The following is a 19,354-nucleotide window of genomic DNA, read 5'->3' on the forward strand; positions in this document are numbered from 1 at the left end:
TTACAAGGAACAACTGAATAAGGTGGGATCTTTCAGTCTCGAAAAAAAAGGCAGTTTAGTAAGGGTTATGGCAGAGGTTGCAAAAATCACTGGTGGCACAAATTCAGCAGGACTTCTAACAATAAAGCCAAGGCCAGGAGGAGCCAAGTTCAAAACAAGAAAAATTCTACAGACAGCCGCTAAGTTGTCTGTGAATGTCCTCACTGTAGGATGTTGTCAATGCAAAATCTTGACATTAATTCAAGTGGAGCCTGGCCTAGTATTGTAAAGGAGATCTACTGAGGGTTACTAAACAGAAAAAGCAAAGGAATTCCCTGACCTGAAAGTAATCAGCAACTAGGAAAGTACGTGGGGGCAGTCTCATATGTGATTGCTGTGTTCTTACCAATCCCTGGTAAGATTGTTCAGGTCCTTTGAACAAATAACGAGGTCGCCGTGGAACGTTGGTTGCATTTGCTCTCACATAAAGGCCAAGGGCCCATTTCCAAAGATGCTGCAGGCTTCCAGTCTTGCTAGTGGAAATCCCTCAGTATGTCCTTAAGTCAGTCTGGTGTTTTCTTTTTGTTAGTGTTTCTTCAGATGGGATTGCTATGAATACAAAGCAGTTGCAATGTATCTTATCAAAGTAATTTTCCTTACAGAATGGCAAAGTTTTGTAAAAATGAACTTTTTTTTTCAAATGAAAATGGGAAGCATGTGATGATACCTCTGGACAGTGATACATCCTTGTCTTCAGAAAGCAAAGGAGGTAAAACTAAGAAATATATGAGCTAGTCAAGTCAGGAATCCACTAGCTGCTTCAAGACTTCCAATGCCTCATTTGCTCATACAGGAATATAAATCAGGATATATTTTACGCAATTTATGCATAGCAGTCTATTTGTAAAAAAAACCCTCACATTGTATTTATCTCCCTACTCTTCCCACACAATCTAATTTTTTATACAGCAACTGCCAGAAATTGTAGATTTCGAATGCAAGGATTTTCACAGAAAAGCAGTTCATAGAAATGTCCTTGATCTTGTCATGGTAATCATCATCCCCTGAGCTTAGCATTTTACTGACTACAGTAATACTTTTCATGAATAAAGAAGACAAGTTCTGTGGAAATAGACATGTTTTCAGCACATCATTAATGAGTTTCAGGAGAAAATTATGTAATAGCAGTAACACAGAGCACAAGGAGCCCTTAAAACCAGACTTTTATTGAATTAAGGAAAAGGCAATGATGTTAAGGAAGCCAAGCAATTAGTACCTCATCCATTATGCTTCACTTGACAGTATAAATGGTTTCTATTTCTAGAAGGAGCAGGAAATCTTATTTTGCTCACCAAATCCATGTGAATCCAATTTCCAGCAATTTAATACTCATATCTTATAAAGATACATAGGGATTATTTAGGGTTAATGCTCAAATAAAATCAAAGTTTAAAGCTTTCAAACTATTTCATAATTAGTGGAAGAAACTCTTAAGAAATCAACAGCATAGACAGAAACACAAATAAAGCCAAAAGAGTCTCCTTTTGAATGAGAGTTAGCAGCAGTTATTTTTTTAGGGCCAGGTTCTGCCTTGATTTCCTGTCTGTGAAATATAATCATTGATCTCAACTTTCAGAGAAAACATAAAATGCAGTGATCAATCTAGTGCAGTATTTGTATCTGGAAAACCAAACAAAAGCAATACAAATCTGAATATGAATTTTACTACTGTAAAACTAGTTATTTGCAACAGGAAAGCAAGACTTAAGTGATGATGGGTATGATTTGCTTCTCTTTAACATTTTAAAGGGAAATATGCATTCCCATCCATTTTCATAAGAGCCAGTATAATGGAATACAAATCTTCAGAGAATTCTCTAGCTTCTACTATACAAAAAGCACTTGGTCTAGGTAGCACAGCCATAATTCTGCCATGTAACTCTGTATTTGATCAATTCCTCAATTTCAGGATTTTTTTTTTAATTTTTCAGAAGAAAATCAGTGCTTTGTGACTAATTCACTACTCAATGTCAATGGGCAGAATGCTATTGATTGTGTGGACAACTAGAAAGCCAAAAAGGGGAAAATGGAAAACCTGTAGAATCTGTTCTGTTTGTTTAGTAGTGACAGACTCAAGCACCTTCATCATTTTCCATTAATCAAACAACTGTTTTTATAGAAAGGGCAAAATGGAAATGTACTCACATTCTGTAGAACGAGCCTGGAAATAGAGTCCTAGAATGTAACTAAGGAACAGAAATGGCATAGCTTTTGGTAAGTAAGGGTAAAGGACAAAAGGAACCCTTGTGATTTTGGATAGTCAATATTAGGGTATACACAGAATTAATGGTAGATGCAGACTCCAAAACACTTCTAAGGAAAGGTGGCACACAGGAAAATTTTGTGTTGAAATGGAGGGAGCCCTTGACATGCACAAGAAATCTGGCTTACAGAGACTGTGGAATATGTGATCTCCTAATAACTAACAGGATATTCTCAATAATGATATATGTCATTGAGAGAAAAATAATTTGCTTTGGGAAAGAGCTATGGTGCTTCAGCAAGCTAATTAATAAGTCCCCTCATCTGAGTACACTTCTGCTCCCTCACATACTTTCCATTTAAATATCTCCTACTATAGCTGGTGACCTTCGATCATAATACAATAGCACACAAATTAACTTGGTGCTTTTATGAAACATTTTGTCTCCTTTCTCAGACTGAGAGAGTTTCATGGGAAGCAGACAGAATACAGACAGTAGTGGGATTTCCTTTGGAAGACATAGAAGGACATCATCTGACATGTGGGAAAGAACAACAGCTCAAAGAGACGATGAGAGGGTGGCAGAAGTGTCTACAGAAAAAAAAAAGAAGTTTATTCTCCATTTTACCAGCTGCTTCTAATAAACCTTCCTTTTTTTTGCTTTGTTGTTCACATAACCTATTCTGGAAATAATTAGGGGGCAGAGCGGGTGATTCAGTTACTGAGGAACAGCAGTTAGAACAATGGTTGGAAAATGTAAATTTTGCATTGCAGAAGAGTTGCCTTGTTAGTACTCTGTGTGCTAAGAATTAGTGCTTTGTGACTAATTCAATACTGATTTTCTAAGGTAGAATTCAAACAATTCATAAACTGGAGAACAGGATTTAAGGGCAGGATATTGGGGGTAAGAAGGGTAAAAATTCATTGCTCCTTTTCAAGGAAAAGGATTAGGAAGAACTACAAATACTGGTGAAGTCAGATTGTGAATCATTTAGCAGCTGGCATAAAAAACAAGTACAATTTATAAGGTAGTTTGTGATATATTAGCAAGTGCAGCATTTTAAAACCCCTGCAACTTGACTAACTGCTGTTATGAAAGGAAGTGGAAATATTGTGGAATAGCTTGAAATACATAAATAGTTTATTTGTACTCCCTGACTGTTACATTAAGAGAGGAAAATAAACACAAAGAGGCAGTGCCTGAAAAATATTGAAAATGTTTACATCATAGCAGTATTTCTTATGTGTTGGGTTTTGTTTTTTAATGCAACTTGCAGAGTTATGGAGACATTTCTAAAACATACTGAAACCTGAAAATGGGGTAAAGAGAATAAATAGAAGGAAGTTTATACTACTGAAAAAAAAGTTACTCTAAAACCCCTCTCTTTATATTAATAAAAGAAAGCTCCATTTTTAAAAGTCTGTATCAGCTTTAAATTAAATTAATTACACTTGGTATCTTAGAATAAAAATAAAGAAGTAGCTTTATAATAACATCAATACATTTATTTCTAAATATTCTAACACAAGGATCTAGTTTTATTTTCAACAGTTACTGGGAAGCTTAACTTTGAAAGTGCTTATGGGGCAGAAAATCTTTTCAAATACCTCTTAAAAATTTTGCAGAAATCTTTCTATCTATTTTTTCTTTTCCCTAAACTTTGAGCTTTGACCATCACTTTTACCTCAATGAAAAAATACATAACTTCTGTGCAACCTCTTGGATAAATGACATAGTGATTACCATTTGTTGAAGCTGTTCTGTAACTAAATACTTAAAACAAACAAAATCCTCCCTGTACATGAAGCAGCCTTAGATCAACAATTAGATCACTTACAACTATCTCAAACTTGAGAATTCTAACATTTTGTCAAGTGCCTGTGTTTCTGTACCTCATCACGTGTTTCTCGTGCATGTGGCCTTTTCAGTCCTTTCACTTAACGTGACTCATAATTTTTTCATTATACAATTTAATGGGCAAATTCCCCAGTTGTACTGAAATAGATTTTGATGCAGTTGAGGCATGGCACCAGTGAAAGATCTATGTGTCCTCTTTCTGGGTTTTTTTTTGTGCAACTCTGATTTCCACTAGTTTTTGAAAGCTCATTGTTGTCCATTAGTTTGGAAGGGACCAGCCTGAGCACAGCACTTTTTCACCTCTCTCCCTCATGTAAGAGTACTCCCTACAGGTTACAGAGAGTTCTGAAGAAAAATTTAGAACACCACACTGCTGCGAAGTCAGCTCAACCAACAACTTCAGGATTATGGAGAGAAAAAAGTATAACATTTGTATGTGGGTCAGATAACATAAAAAGCCAAGCCTGGTTTTGCTTTTTTATTTAAAGTAATGACATTCTGTCAACTGCTTAATGTTGTATGATGTAGGAGGATGACGCATTACAGGGATTCTCAAACTTGGCATTCTTTTTTGCCACCATCATTAGTGATGACAGCACTACACCAGAAATTGCATGAGTTCCTGCTTCTCTGCTAGGCCCCAGCCATGCACAGCAGAAGACAGTTCCCACCTTTCTCTCACATGGTATTAACAAGTCTAGATTCCTTGCTGTGGTCTCTACATCAGAAGACGACTATAAAAGCCTCCTTGTAGTCCTAAAATTTTGAAACCTACAAGTGCACCTTAACCCCAATCTGCAACGCGTATTGTTGTCCAGCCAGGTAAGGCTTTCTCCTTCATGAACAGTGAGTGCTGCCAAACTGCGTGAACTTTAGAACAAATGAAAAGTGTTGTTTGTTTTCTCTGTTTGCAGGCACACATTTACAGCAGCCAGGAACAGATTCCCTCGGTTGTCTCTCCACATGGGGCTAAAAGTTGGCTAAGTGCTGGCTCATGACTGCAGTTCACTATGTTGCAGTAATTTTTGTATCACACACTGAGAACTCTTAGTCTACAGCAACAACAAAAAAAAAAAGGTAAAGGTTAGTCAAACAGACTTTAGTATGATCCATAAGAAAGAATTAATTTACTGCAGCAGCTTGTATTACTGCCTGCTTAGCTCTATTTTTAGATGTTGAGATCTTCTTAGGTACATGGATTAAGTTACAGGATCCTGAATGGCAGAAATTTGTAAGGACTGCGATCGAGATACCACAGTAAGGGCAATTATTCTAAATGAGCTTGACTGGCCCAACTCATACGACAGTGGAAAAAAGACCAATATTTAGAACTGAATATGAGTTTAAAGCATTGGATGGAAGGAGGAATAGTATGATTATTTCTTCCACGTGTGTGAAAAGAACAAAGACCTTAACAAACTGGAAGAGCTGTTACGTTTTTAAGGGAAACCTGAACTATAATATCTAAAAGCCAGAAGTTATGCCTGTGGGTTTTTATAGTGCAAGTTCTTAATTTACTAGTATCTAGTAATCAAATATTTTAACGTGGCAGAAAAACACTGCATAAATAAAACTGTAGGCTTCTGGAAACAGCTGTTAAAAACTCAGTGCAAAACGATGAATACTAAAATGAAAGTTGAAATTTCACATAGAATGAAATATCTTGTCAACTTTATGATAAAGTACTTTTTGAAAATAAAAATCTTTGGAAAGTTAAGAGGCATGTTATCTGGCAAGCTCTGTTATTTTGCTGTGTGTGCAGGAATTTTCAAAGTATTCCACAAAGGCAATAATGCTCGCTCTAGGTTTAAACACTGGAAGTACTTTGTCTTTCACTTGGAACAGCGTTCATGCATGTACATTGCAAGGCACATCACATTATAAAGCAACAAAATTCCTTTCCTATTTTAGGTACTTGACATACAGCATGGTATGTCTGTTTTTCTTAGTGATTAAGAGCAGAAAAACATTTTACATATAGCAATTATACACTTTCTTTACCACTGCAACCTAACTGACTCTAATTCTAACCACCCGAAACAGATGCACTTTTTGTTTAAAATTCTGAGATGTGGAAGACATCTTTCCCTTTTGCCTTATGTTCTTTGCCTAAATCCTAGAATTACAGGGTATTAAGTAATCTGTTGAGTTGAACTAAAGGCCAATGAATTGAATTTTTTTAAAGTCAGAATTCATAACTTAACTGGAAAAATACCCTACAGCTTTCACATGAAAAATAAGTCTCCATTTGTTAGGTTACATCAGCCTGCTTAGAAAAGGTCAGAAAAGGCAATATTAGTATTAGTGAGAATATGCCCATTTCTGATGAAAGTTGATGAAAAATTTGAGGACAGATTCTACAAAACAAATCTGGAATCACAGTAATGCAAGACTTGGTCTCGTCTCTGCTTAGTTGCTTGTAAGAGTGGAATGAGTAAGTGTCTGATAGGATCCTGCAATACTAATTGGAAATAAGTATATGCTCACTCCTCTTCGATGAAACCATCTTTTACAAAGGGCAAACTCTTCATGCAAAACAGCACAGTCTGCTCTGCATTGTCCCAAGACTGCATTCCATATGATGCTAGAGAAGACTGGGTGAATTGCTGGAAGAAAGTTAGATGTTCCGAAGGTAAATCTGCACTCCACGTAGTAAGTGAGGAGTTACACATTTCTGTGAATGAATGACAATGACATTAGTGAGGTCTTATATACCAGCACAGCTCCATATTTATAATGACTGTGAAACAAGCTGTTAAACTTTTAAAGCTATTTTTTAGTTTTCAAATGCAAAAATAAATAATCCTTTTACTTAAAACCTTAAGACCCTCAGTGGCCTAAATGCTACTCTCCCCCTGATAAGAGAACAAGAAAAGGGCCTAAAGATCTTTTCTTTTGCACAAGTGTTGGTGCGAAGTCTATTGTACAGCATTTATGAGTCTATTTTTTCACATTTACATGGAAGTTCTTGCAGCCATCAAGGGAGAACGAGGTTCCTATTTCCCTGTTTCCTGCACGAACACACAAGGAATGCCCGAGGCCCGAGTGAAACTAGCAGCGTGCGACTTCACTCTCCTGTAACTACAGTGCCAAAGAATCCCTGCCAAATGCGGGGACTAAAAGACAGACAATAGCATTTTGGAGAAACTACCAAACGTGAGCGGTCCGATGTCGAAGGATAATTGCACTATGGGGATTGGTGCCCTGCAGAGGATTCAGACGAGCTCTGTTTCCAGGCGCGCCACGGCTGTGGTCCGCAACTGGCTCAACCGCGCCCGGGCACAGGGCAATCTCTGGAACCCTGCCCTTCCCATTTTAAGCAGCTACCTTTGCCCCTGCTAAAGAGAGTGGCAAAGCGCATCAGCTCACCGAAGCTGAAGGCGAGGGAGGCGAGAACCTGAGGCGGAGGGGCTCACCGCGCTCCGGGCGCTGCCCGCCGCCGCCTCCTCCTCCTCCTCCTTTGAACCGGATCTTTTAAGGTTTGAGGGGAAGCAGCGAGGCTGAGACTGCCGGCAGTCAGACTCCTCCTGGTGCTCAAAGCGCACCCGAGCGCCGTCCCCCAGCCAGATCCCTTCGGACACTGCCTCCCGCCCCCGGCCGGCGCGGGGGAACCGTTATCCGCCTCTCAGCCCTGGCGAGGGACCGAGCGGGAACCGGACACACCACCGGCGCCGTGACTCAGCCCCACCCCCGCCACGCCCAGTCCTTCTCTCATTGGCTAGCTCCTCTGCCCACCAGCGATCTCCGCCCCCTCCCGCGGCCTGGCGTTCGCTTCTCGCCTCCCGAGTGGCCGGCGGGCCCTGTCAATCTCTCGCGCCACGGGCACCGATCGCCCTTAGCCCAACGCTCGCCCTCTCTCTCTGGCCCCGCCCAGGGGTGCGCCCCTCCTTTGCATCCGGGCGAGGAGCGGTTCGCCCGCCTTGGGCTGCTGCCGCCGTGGGAAGGGGCGGGCGCTCCGTGCCGCTGTCGCGTCCCCTCTGCCTCGGAACGCCTCCCCGGCTGGCTCCATCTCGCAGCTCCGGTGGCAAGGCAGGGGGCAGTGCTCAGAAGTGCTGTCCGCTGCCGAGCCTCCCTTTCCATTTCACAGCGGAGCCGCTCCCCTTAGCCCTCCCCCCAGCCCTTCCCCGCAGCGGCTCCTGCTGCTCCGCGGAGCCGGTAGGTACGTGTTCCCGGCCGCCTTTCGGAGGGCTGTCGGTCGTGGCGGCCGCAACACCCCCGTCAGCCGAGGCCTTTAGCCAGCTGCTTTCTCCGGTAGCCCGGGGGGGAGGGGAGAGGCAGAGCCCCCTACGTGCGAGCGCGCGCGGCGGCGGTTGCAGGTGTCGGTTGGAGGGGCTCGGGCCGGGGTGGGGGGAGGGGCACCGTGTGTCCCGGAGCCGCTCGGATCCGCGCTGCGCTCCTTCCTCCAGGTGGAAGGGCGCCGGGGGGCTGCGCGCCCCTCCGCCGGGTGGGCCGGGCGGGAGTGGACGCCTCGTAGTGCGGGCCGTGGCGGTGCCGGCAGCGCGGAGCGAGGGGGCACGATCCACGGCTGGCGGTGGAAGGGCCCCTTGCTTTCCTGTAGCTTCTCTCCTGGGTAGCAGAAGCTGTTTGCTGTGAGACCTCCGACAGCCCCCTCCTTCTGAAGAAGCGTTGCTGCCGGCTTGTTTGGTTTCCTGACTAATTGCCGATTTCGGTGGTGCTGGCAGTGGTTAGTCCGACCGAGCTTTGAGCTGTTTTTTGTAGGAACAAGTGAGTAAGTTCGTTTTCCTGTTGTGTAGAAGCAGCTTGCTGGAGTGAATTTGTACTGGCTTGGTTAGCAGATTAGAGGCAAACTGAGCTGCCACTGCTTTTTTTAAAAAAAAAAAAGTTACTTGTTAACACACTCCGAATACAGTGGTTTTAAGTTTGATGCGTGAAAATCTCTAGGAGCGATGTTTCAGGTGATTTGCTGTGAAACCTTTACAGAGCTTATTTTCGGGCTTCCCTGTTGACTCTGCTGGCAAAACCCATAATGGGTGTTAAAGTGATGTGCCGTGTGTAAAAGGAGTTGGAATATAATCGAAGATTTTCTTAATGCATTTTGTATGTAAGATCTTTTGTAAGTACATACATAGTTATAAATACATACTGTGCAAAATTGTTCTTTATTTTGCGAGTTCTTAAGCATGATCATAAGTGAACCACACTGTTAAGCATATTCAGTGTTGCTACCTGGATTATGACTACTTGTAGGGATAAACAATTTATCTGCACTGTAGACTCAAACCTTTTATGAACACTAATAAATGTCTAGCAGATGGATTTTATCCTGAGCTGCATTGGGATGTTAAAATCCAGGATGGGAGTAATGCAATTTTCCTTTTAGAGCGAAAAGATGAGATAGAGGTTTATTTGTTAACTGTATTTTAAGAGATATGTTCTACTGACCTCAACATCCTTTTGCCAGTTTCTTTTGAATGGAGAAGTTTCAACAAGTGAAACAGTATTTGCAATGGAAATAAGTGCTATTTTATTGTACTAACCTGAAATAGAGAAATTACCTGGTAAACAGCAGACTAGTTCATCAGCTGAGAATGTTTTTCAGCTAATGAAATGAATCTCTTTGACTTGCTACTGTACTTTTGAATAAAATAGATGTGTTTGCTTATCAAATATAAATGAATTTTAGAATCTAGAATACTAGTTCTGATACAGTGATACATTGTGTTTTCTCTGATTTTTTTTGTTTTGTTTTTTCTGTGTGTGATCAAGATAAAGATATTCAAAGTTAGTTAGGAGATGCAACCTGTTTGTTTGGAAGACTTGCCAGCCCTGTTTTAATAACCTTTCTGAAGTTACTTTCCCCCCCCGCCTCCCCCCTCCCAAAAAGTCATTGAACCTGTAAAAGAGTTTTTCGTCATCCAGTTTACTTATGTGCAATTAACAAGACTGAATTTACTTCCTGTGATAACTTTTCATTTTTTAATAGTCTCATAACTAGATTAAATATATTTTAAAGCTGACGTATCTAAACTTAGTGTCTCAACTGCATCTGCCAAGTGTGTCCTATGAAGAGAAGATTGTTTATGCTTCTGTAGTGACTATGCTAAGTTGTTCTGTGATTAGAAGTATCAGTCACATGTATTTGTAACATCTTTACTTTTGTCTTAAAATTGTGTTTTAATACAATATTAGGAAGTCTCCTGGTGTTTAGGATGAATTTAGTTTAGTTATGACTTTGAGACAACAATAGAACAAATGTGAGGAAATAGGGAAGTGGCAGTGGTTACTGTTCTCCAGTATCTTGTTATTACAAGAAACAACTTTCTGAAGAACAGGGTACTGATCAGCTGTGTTAACTATCTCTGTCTTTTCTTAATATGTCATACCAGCTAAACTTTTTTTTTTCTGGTCTATTTTAACAAAACATATAGCTATTTCTTGTTCATTAGGTTTTTCTTTTTACTTTTAACTGGTTATTTTGGAATAGCATACGCAAAAGTTATACTGCAATTAAAGGCACACATAAATCACAGGAAAAACAAAGTTGTAAAGGAGTTTGCGGTGTTGCTTCTTAGCAGTTTAAGCTCACTGATTCCACCAAAAATAAACTGCAAGAGTTTTCAGTCAATCCTACATATCCCACCCACAGTTGCGTGAGCAGAAGAGCTGACACAGTGCTTAGGGGAAGAGCAGGACAATGCTTTTCTGCAGCACACTGTGGTTAGATGATCTTAAACTGATCATGATACCTGTGGGTTATTTAGCAATGAAAATGGGATGGTGTATGCCTGAGGAGCAAATAATGTACCATGGAAGAGTAAGCAAAAAGGGTAAGAACTATAACATGTAGTTTGCTTTGCTTCTGGCACTTTAATGTTCTTTCAAAAATATTTTGAGACTTCTGTATAATTGTTTTCCCTAATCTATTAAAAGGTAAAAAAGTAACTTTAATTGTTATATACTTTCTGGCAATCCTTAATTTGAATTTTTTTTTTCTATGCAGGCATTTTAATGCTTTCTCAGTGCTGCTGCAGAACCAATGCAGTGAAATCAAGCCTGCTGCTGCTGAGCTTGTCTTTCGAAGCGTCCTTCCGAGTAGCCTCTTAGACATTGTCACAGGGGTTTTAGGGTTTTGTGGGCCACAGCTGAAATAGCTTAATCACATACTTCTTTCCTCACTGAACTAAATATTTGCATAAATAAAAGCAGACTAATAAGAAAGTAGTTAAAAACTAGGCTGGTGATCACAGGTAAAGACAGTGATGGGAACATCTGTCTCTCCCCGTGACCTTAGGTAAGCTACTTATAATTTAATGTCTTCTCTTCAGCATGGGGAGAATGTAGAAGAGGAGGCATTACATACCAGTCTATGCTATAGAACTGGTTTGGATGTTCATTACTTTGAAAGTACTGCTTTCAGAAAGATCTCTAAGGAAGTTCTGAAACTTAGTAAGCAGTAAAGTATTCAGCTATGTTTAAAAAAAAAAAGAATTAATTTTGATCAGATTTACCTCACCTGTTATTTAGTTCCAGTGTTCAATAGATGGTATGTTCATTACCGTAAATGAATGAGTAGGAGGATTCTTTCTAAGAAAAGGTACAGAGAATATTTGTAAATATTAAATATGCAACCCTTCCAGAATATTACAAATGTGTTTACCAGTGCATTCTCTTAGGATATTTATTGAACTGCATTATTCATCTGTTACATAAAGCATTTTTGTCTGAACACATTTCAGTGTAGTTACCCCTCATGCACTTTCTCTTTTTTGTGTATTCCTTTATTTGGTTGTTTTGAGTATATCTACATGTAAAAGCTCAGCATACATTTTAGGAAACCTTTTTAGCAAGATGGATAATATCCACTTTTGAATGTTCAAAGAGGGGTATTTTATATGAAATAAGTGTACCCTGTAGGTATGGAAAGATGACAATTCTTTTTCATTTTTTTGCTATTTGTGTGTCTAGTAGTATCCCATTGCTGCCTTGTGCAGTGGAGTTAGGAGTGATAGGAGACACATTAATAAGTCAGAACTGTCTTTGCAGAAATGTTTACTCAGATAACTGTAGGTCACAGAAGTCCATGACAGACACAGAGGTAAGATTTGCATACTTCAAGGAGGTTTATTACTTACTCTGACTTTGTGTAGAACATCACTAATGTATTACAACATATTTTCCTATGCTTTATGATCTTCTATTAAAGCTTACTAGCCTGTTTAATTTTTAACAGACCAAAACTTTTAAAATTACTAACAGATTTTAGCTAAGTAAAACAATTATTTATTGTCATTTTCCTAGAAAGGATTTTTCCTAGATTACATGGATGTAATTGCCTGTGTGGGAATTTATAGTCTTCATCATTCACATATTTAAATTATGTTATTTTCAATTAAGACCTGATGTGGACTACAACAATGGAAGGTAATGGCCTTTTCAGTAATAAAAATATAGAGGTGTTTTATGACAGATAGGGCTTAGATTCCAGTTTAAAGTACATGGTTTGTCACGTTTTTTAGTCTCTGTTTATTCATTGAGTAATTCTTGAGGTGCCATGCTCTTCATTCAGTAAACTATGTACAATAACAGAAAGTGGATGGAACAGTTTTAAACAGAAGCGTAGTTAATGGTGATGTTTGGGTAGCAGTTAGCCTATGGAGGTCATTGAGACCACTGGGTCTTAAGAGATGCACTAAACCTACTGTGAAACTGCAGTAATTGAAACTATGTTGCAGGCTGTTGGGAAGGTTGTCCTCTCTACTACCAGGTATTTCTTCCCCTGCCCCGTTCCTGGCTGTGTAGTTTTGTACCTCAGCTCTTGTTCTGTGTCTGTCTTTTGTATCCTCCACTGAGTTGATGCAGCTTCTGTTCAGTAGCAAGTTACCGTCAGGTGTGTGAACTTTCTATTAAGTTAGTGAGTGTACTGGCTCTCACCTCTCAGGTGTTTGAGTGCTGATGCTGCTCTAAAGTAAGCAACAGGAGCAGCAGGTACCTGTGGCTAGATGCAGCAGCAGCACAGAGCCATCATGCTGACACATTATATTGTCTAACTGAAGTTTTATTTTGAAAAACACAGGCTCAGATGGTCTATATTGTAGCATTAAAACTGTTCTTTTTGTTTGGGCTTGAGGTGCTAATTACCTAGTGAATGTTTATCTGTTATGTTCGGAAGGCTGCATGGCCTGTATATAGAAAAACACTGTTGTGCTTCAGAAGTAGGAGTTCCTTAGTGGATTATCTTTGATGCTGGAACTTGTGATTTAGTCCAAGGTAGGACACACATTTGCAGCCTAGAAGAAATTACTACTTAAAAATTGTATTATTAAATACAGAAAAGATTTTTCTATACATAAGGCACTAAACATTTTCCAGTTTAGGTCTTTATATTGGGACTTAAATGAAGCAGCTTGCATTTCTGTATGTAAAGACATGAAAGACTTTTTATGTTTCAACAGCTTTTTAATGTAGTGATACAAAGCAGTCTTATAAAGGGATTCAGTATTGCTTTAGAGGAGTGCCACTAGCTTAAAATGAAGTACATAATTAATTTCAGATGTTATTGATATTGTTGATGTCAGTTTAAATGTAGATAATGTCCATATAAATACAGATATCTTAAATTTGGCAGTAATCTTGGGAACATGAAGTAATATTGTAGAGATTGCAGTCAGGGACATGATTGCTCTAATGATCATGGGAGACATGTTTTACTCTAACCTCAACCACTAGTATCTTCTTACTTGTGCCTTGTGAACATTGGCTTCTGAAAACAAAGTAGTTCAGCATAAAACGTTCTTGCTCTCTTTCTGTGGAAGATTGCCACAAACAATTACTGCTCATTCCTTTCTTACAGTATTCCAGGAGCAGGTTGCTCAATGTATCAGGTTATGAAAGTTTTTACTTCTGTTTAACATTTGGCAGTACGCTGAGGCATCTCTCAATCTGGAGAGATAATACATGATGAAACTTGAATTTACAAGTAACAGTAAACAGGCAGAGAAGAATTTTATCAACAGACAGGAAGAAGATAGAATGGCTAAATTTACTCTTAAGCTTTTGCCAGACCAAGAGATAAATGTCTTTGCCCTCCAGAAATGCACTTTTAATGTTTGCTTTTAATTTTCTGACTTTAAGCTCTAATAAAATCTGTTGATTGTACTTGGAATTTTCTTCTGGAAAAAAGTATTTATAAAGGAAACTGGGTATTTTTGTCTGCAGTTATATCATCTGCTGTCTATACAAATGTGGAACTTGTTGGGCAATTTTAACCAAGCTTAGATTTTTATGCCTCTGAAGATACATTCCTATAAGCTTCATAAAAACCAATTTAGATAGAGTAGATATTGGGTCGCTGTCCACATTGAAGGATGGATGTTACCTGTTTTGTGTGGTGGTAGCTTGAGAGCTGTTTAGCTTGCAACTTGTAGTACTGGGCAGGCAATGGTACATGCCTCCGCTGAGTGAGAAGTGAAGTTAAGAGTTTTATTGTGGGGAAAAAACTAGGGGCTTTGCTAAAAAGAGAGCCCAGGATGTAACAGAGGGAGGCCTGGGAATACTGTGGAAACATGGAAGATAACCAACAAACTGAAGTTACTGCAGTGAGGCTGCGTGCGTGTTGAACGCTAATCTGTAATGACTGAAGTTTAGCTAACATTTTTGCTTTTGAGGAACAATTGGCTTAGTCTGAATCATCTTAGTCTCTCTAAGTAGTAAATGAAGAGTTTCCTACACAGTGCATGTATCTAGATACTGACATTTTCTCATTTTTGTACATGAGAATTTTGTTTTGAATTAGAATTAGTGTAATTAGTTAATTGCCATCAGACCTTGGCAAAACTGATATCAGTAGCATAGAGGTTATTTTGTTCTCAGAACTTTTCATTTATGCCAGATTATTTATGCATCTTTTGTGTTCAGTATGAAGGTGGCAAGTATGATTCTAATTGGTGTAGTGTCTGAGGCTTTTTATCTGTAACATTTTATTCCATATTAAACTTATACAGCAAGAGGAAAACTTTATAGAAGCCTGCTTGAGCATATAATGCTGTAGTTTCATTTTAATAAAGGCATTTTAGGTAGACATTGCAGTGAAAGCCATGTATGTGACGGGAGAGTTGCAAGTATAGCTGATAGTAAAGTACTTGGAATTCATTGCTGTAGAAGGTACCTGTCTATGGAGCAGAATCATTTGATTGCCATGTAGTTCGTTATTGTCAGAAAACCCTGACAGATTCATAGCTGCAAAACTTACTCTGGAGATATTTACCTGTAGTATGGGTTATCCCTTTCCTTATGTGTAGAGTTGGCAGGAACATCTGTGGTTAACATCTGTTGTAAGGTTGTGTATTTTCAGTGGCAAAACCATTGTCAAATTAAGTTGCAGTCTTTCATGCTAGTTTCTGCCTCAGATAGAAATAGGAATATTTTGGATTAAACCACCTGGCTGATTTGGAAAATAAACATAGAGAAAGACCTACCAATGTGAGACCCCCCCCCCCCCCCCCAAAAAAAAAAAGCAGAATGAAAGAAAAAACACTAACCCATCCAACTAACCAACTTGCTGATTAAGTTCTGTTACAGTTAAGTTAAAGCATGTACTAGAATTTTGGTGGGGTGATATATCAATCTCTTCATTGTAACTTAGTCAAGTTTTGCTGAGGTCTAAGGCTTTTGGAAACACCATTTATAGCAGTCCAACAGAGCTGACAGTTTGGAAAAAATTCTACAAAAGTTAAAATCCTGACAGTGTTTAAGTCTGGGCTGCATGAATGGAACAAAACTTTTCTGGAACTTGCTCTGTCACGTTGATGGGAGATTGCCATGCTGTGCTGGAATTTAGCACAAAGTGACTTTCCAGCTTGTGATTTTCTGTGGTTTATTTGCTTCTACCCAGGAAAAGGACTAAAGGCAACAGTGAGTGGGTGATAAGGGCTGTGGCTTGGGCTTTATCTGAGCTGGGGAACAAAGGAGTGTTTCCCACCTCCCAGGTCCCAGTGCATGTGTCCATACTGGCCATGTATGGAAGAGCACATTTTGAGCTGCAGTTCAGTACAGTTGTAGTTGGACTAAAAGAGGAGAGTTATAGGGGGAAAAACCAAAGTGATTCAGGAACAGTTGAGAGGGCAAATGAATTTTGGTAAGGTCAGAATGAGGAAAGGCAGAGGTACTAAAACATATTCTCAGTAGTTCTGTGTTGTCAAAGCCTTTGAAACTTAAGTACATGCCTCTGCAGGTCTGACATCATAAAAAGGGATAATGTTCAATACTATTGGTAATAGATAGCTGTCTTATTGGATCAAATAATGATCTGTCAGCCATGAGCATGTGATATCTTATTTTCTAGACATGTTTTTCAGGAGTGTAGCACAGTAGTTAATGTCTGATGTGATGGCAGTTGCAAGTTGAAAAATTTGAGGTAAAATTACCTAACTTGAATTTGGCTTCCCTCTGAGTTCTTACAGTAGAATATGACCATGTAACTAAAGATAAGGGTGAGGGGGAATTAGCCTCAGTGGATCAAACAGACTTTTCATTTTGAAAGCCGCTCTTTACAATCACTGTGGAATGCTAGAGCACACTATGTACTTTATCCTATCCGAATTCTAACCTGAAAACAGAATTAGTGTCTCTTGGACTCTTAGAAAGTGGTTTTTTCCACATAGCGCTGGAGTGCTTCACCATCATGCCTAATTTTATCTTCAGATATAGTTATGGTGTTAGATGAAATGTAATGCTATCCTTGCTTTGTTTTCTAACTTTTAGATGTGTTCAACTTCACAGTTTCTTTAGCCTAGCTTTAAGCTAGTCTATAGCTTTCAGTTGTTCTGCTATAAATGCTGAGTGCTGATGGTACAATGCTTGATGTAGAAAATTGAAGCATCCATTATGTAGCATTAGCTAGCTCAGCATTAGCTTTCTGTCAGCTGTGGACAATATAGCCCATTTAAGTGTGTGTGTGGGTGGTGTTGGAAAAGTGAAAAAAAAACAAATTACTGGAATGCTGCTTAACCATCAGTTACCTCATTTCTCTGCTCTTTAGTAAATAAGCTTTAATACTGTCCTTATATTTTTTAATTATTTCTTTCTGAAAACTGACTTTCAGCTGTTACTCTAAAATGATTATATGATCCTAGAAGGATGCAAAAGTTTTAACCAAGTAAATACATTCAGTTGCATGGAATCCTAAAGTGAAGTTGGTGGGATTTTGTCCTGAAAGCCTATAAGGAAGTGTGATTTGTGGATTAGGGCCAAAATTTTCTTCTAGGTCAGTGAGGAAATATAAATGTTTATGCACTGAACAGAAAATAGCAGTCATCAGTTGATGTTCGTTTTAAGTTTACAGAGATAAAGAGATTGTTTGGGGATTTTAATTGTTACATAGTTACTCCAGCCAGTCATTTAGGGAAAAATTGTATTGAGTTAGGGTGACCCTGAGTACTGTACATGTCTTCTGATGTAACAGTATTTTGACCAACTGGCAATTGGGTGGTGGAGAAGGCTGCATTATTGTTGGTTAGATAGTAGTCTCAGTGACAAAATTGAATGTACAGATCAGATACTAAAGTTTGGATATTGATAGCCCTCAGATCTCTTCATGCAACTTTAAACCTTGGTACAAGAAAAATTATAGTACCTTACCTAGAATGGACTTTTTAAACAAGAATCAATAAAGGTATATTTTTTGTTAGTTTTTGTATGGAGGAAGATTAAATGTTTTAATAAGTAAAGCTGGCTTTCTGTTAGATTTTGTGTATTAAAGAAGGATTATATGTGACCATATGCAGCTTGCTAATGGACTTTCCCTAGCAAAATAGCTATACAAGTGTGAATTTCAAAGCTCATTCTAGAATCTTGAACTGATTATGTTCGTTGAAAATAACGTGTGGTAGTTGATACTGTAAGAGGGAAATGTAATTTTGGATTTTTTTATATATATACACAACTTGACAGGAAAACCTGACTTTTCTAGAAGATTTGGCAGTGTAAATTTTCATTCATGAGAAAGCCACTTGGACTTACCTTGACATTTTCAATTAGCATGCTTATTTGAGTGAATCTGCTTGGTATGTATTTCTGAACTGAAACTGCGTGTATGTAGACTTGCATGCAATTACAGAAAACTTAATGTTGTATGGGAAGAATCCTAAAAGTCTGTAAAAGTAAACAAATAGATTTTTTTAAAAATTCATCAGGAATGCTGATAATCTCATTTGCCTGCCTGTCCTGGTTTTCGGCTGGAATAGAGTTAATTTTCACAAGAAGCTGGGAGGGGACACAGCCAGGACAGCTGACCCAAACTAGCCAAAGGGATATTCCATACCATGTTCAGTATATGAGGGGTGGGGCTGGCTGGGGAGGAGGATTTGCTGCTTGAGGATGGGCTAGGCATCAGGTTCTGGGCAGTGAGCAAATTGCATCGTGTATCACCTGCTTTGTATATTCTTTTACTAGTATTGCTATTGTTTGTTATTTTTGCACTTTCTTTGCTGTCCCAGTAAACTGTCCTTACCCCAACCCATGAGATTTACCTCTGTCTTCTGATTTTCCTCCCTATCCCACTGGGGATAGGGGAAAGAGTGAGTGAGTGGCCTCATGGTGCTCATCTGCCAGCTGGGGCTAAACCCTGACAGTTCCTGACAGTTTGGTGCCTAGCATGGGGCTTGAAAGGTTGAGACGACATCAGATCTGACCAGAGCATGTTAAAACAAATGTTATACGCATTTAATATATTAAGGTAAATAGCCCCGGTCACAGTGGTGTTTTGTTTGTTCACATGACTGTGTTACATAAATCCTTACTTGCTGTATGTGTTCCCTGTGGTGCTGTTTGTCGTCTCTGGGATTCTCATTTTGAGAGGAATTGGGATTCTTATTTTGCTCTACTGTGTAATATCGACTTATGATAACCTCACTGGTCATGAGGTTACGCTGGCATTTGTAAATGGTATTGCTGTCATGCCCATACCTCTGGTGACATCTCTTGGAATTGATTAATAATCACACCCAATCCGTGAGGAAAAAGGAGGGGGGTGTACTTTCCCCAGCTCTTTCAGCTCCCTTTTTTCCTTCAGGCTAGTTACAACAGCTTTTGAGAATTTTTAATATCCTTGGGATGTTAAGCCAGCATGCTCTGATTGCTCTGTCTCCTGAATGTGTTCTTTAGGATTACAAACAATTGTTTTAAGAATACCACCCAGAGATCTGCCCTGAGTCTGAATAGTCATGGGTGGCATGGCATGTAGAGAATATGGGCAGGTATCCAGAGAACTTCTCACCTTCAATGGTTTGGAACGTCAC

At 39.3% G+C, this 19,354-nt stretch overlaps 1 protein-coding gene across 4 annotated transcripts in view; it reads left to right on the plus strand.

The window, feature by feature from the left end:
* The first annotated feature begins 7,999 nt into the window (after nucleotides 1-7,999).
* Nucleotides 8,000-19,354, plus strand: part of CSNK1G3 (casein kinase 1 gamma 3) — a 98,510-nt gene continuing 87,155 nt past the window's right edge. For 3 of the 4 annotated variants that reach the window (XM_075741094.1, XM_075741096.1, XM_075741097.1), the window contains exons 1-2: nucleotides 8,000-8,259; nucleotides 12,027-12,156. The gene's annotated coding sequence lies outside the window, so the exon portion shown is untranslated. The remainder of the gene's footprint in view (nucleotides 8,260-12,026; nucleotides 12,157-19,354) is intronic. The other variant, XM_075741095.1, reaches the window with a different exon arrangement.

This window comes from Balearica regulorum, chromosome Z, assembly GCF_011004875.1.
Source record: "Balearica regulorum gibbericeps isolate bBalReg1 chromosome Z, bBalReg1.pri, whole genome shotgun sequence".
Lineage (NCBI taxonomy): Eukaryota > Metazoa > Chordata > Aves > Gruiformes > Gruidae > Balearica > Balearica regulorum.